The following is a 1,715-nucleotide window of genomic DNA, read 5'->3' as shown; positions in this document are numbered from 1 at the left end:
GTGAAGGTCCAAGGAATACATTGAACCTGCAGTGGTGTATCAGAATCAAATACTGGTCTCACAGGGAATGCTCAAAGCACCGAGTGTAAGAAGAGTCTCTATTCTTGTACTTAAGGCGACATTGTGCCTTTTGTATTTAATTCCGATGCGATTTCTGTGTTTCATCGTCAATGTGAAGGTCCTAGGAATACATTGAACCTGCTGAGGTGTATCGGAAACTAATACTGGTCTCACAGGGAATACTGAAAGCACCGACTGTAAGAAGAGTCTCTATTCTTGTACTTACGCGGCAGTTTGTCTTTTGTATTTCATTCCGATGCGATTTCTGTGTTTCATCGTCAATGTGAAGGTCCAAGGAATACATTGAACCTGGAGTGGTGTATCGGAAACTAATTCTGGTCTCACAGGGAATGCTGAAAGCACCGACTGTAAGAAGAGTCTCTATTCTTGTACTTAAGACGGCATTGTGCCATTTGTATTTAATTCCGATGCGAGTTCTGTGTTTCATCGTCAATGTGAAGGTCCTAGGAATACATTGAACCTGCTGAGGTGTATCGGAAACTAATTCTGGTCTCACAGGGAATGCTCAAAGCACCGACAGTAACAAGAGTCTCTACTCTTGTATTTAAGGCGGCATTGCGCTTTTTGTATTTAATTCCGATGCGATTTCTGTGTTTCATCGTCAATGTGAAGGTCCTAGGAATACATTGAAGCTGCTGAGGTGTATCGGAATCTAATACTGGACTCACAGGGAATGCTGAAAGCACCGACTGTAATAAGAGTCTCTATTCTTGTACTTACGCGGCAGTTTGCCTTTTTTATTTCATTCCGATGCGATTTCTGTGTATCATCGTCAATGTGTATGTCCAAGGAATACATAGAACCTGCAGTGGTGTATCGGAAACTAATACTGGTCTCACAGGGAATGCTCAAAGCACCGACTGTAAGAAGAGTCTCTATTCTTGTACTTAAGGCGACATTGTGCCTTTTTATTTAATTCCGATGCGATTTCTGTGTTTCATCGTCAATGTGAACGTCCTAGGAATACATTGAACCTGCTGAGGTGTATCAGAAACTAATACTGGTCTCACAGGGAATGCTGAATGCAGCGACTGTAAGAAGAGTCTCTATTCTTGTACTTACGCGGCAGTTTGCTTTTGTATTTCATTCTGATGCGATTTCTGCGTTTCATCGTCAATATGAAGGTCCAAGGAATACATTGAACCTGGAGTGGTGTATCGGAAACTAATTCTAGTCTCACAGGGAATGCTCAAAGCACCGACTGTAAGAAGTGTCTCTATTCTTGTACTTAAGGCGACATTGTGCCTTTTGTATTTAATTCCGATGCGATTTCTGTGTTTCATCGTCAATGTGAAGGTCCTAGGAATACATTGAACCTGGAGTGGTGTATCGGAAACTAATACTGGGCTCACAGGGAATGCTGAAAGTACCGACTGTAAGAAGAGTCTTTATTCTTGTACTTAAGATGGCATAGTGCCTTTCGAATTTGATTCCGATGCGAATTCTGTGTTTCGTCGTCAATGTGAAGGTCCAAGGAATACATTGAACCTGGGGTGGTGTATCGGAAACTAATTCTGGTCTCACAGGGAATGCTCAAAGCACCGACTGCAAGAAGAGTCTCTATTGTTGTACTTAATGCTGCATTGTGCCTTTTGTATTTAATTCCGATGCGATTTCTGTGTTTCATCGTCAAT

Source organism: Schistocerca serialis, chromosome 3 (genome assembly GCF_023864345.2).
Source record: "Schistocerca serialis cubense isolate TAMUIC-IGC-003099 chromosome 3, iqSchSeri2.2, whole genome shotgun sequence".
NCBI classification, from domain to species: domain Eukaryota; kingdom Metazoa; phylum Arthropoda; class Insecta; order Orthoptera; family Acrididae; genus Schistocerca; species Schistocerca serialis.
This window is presented reverse-complemented; position numbering follows the sequence as displayed.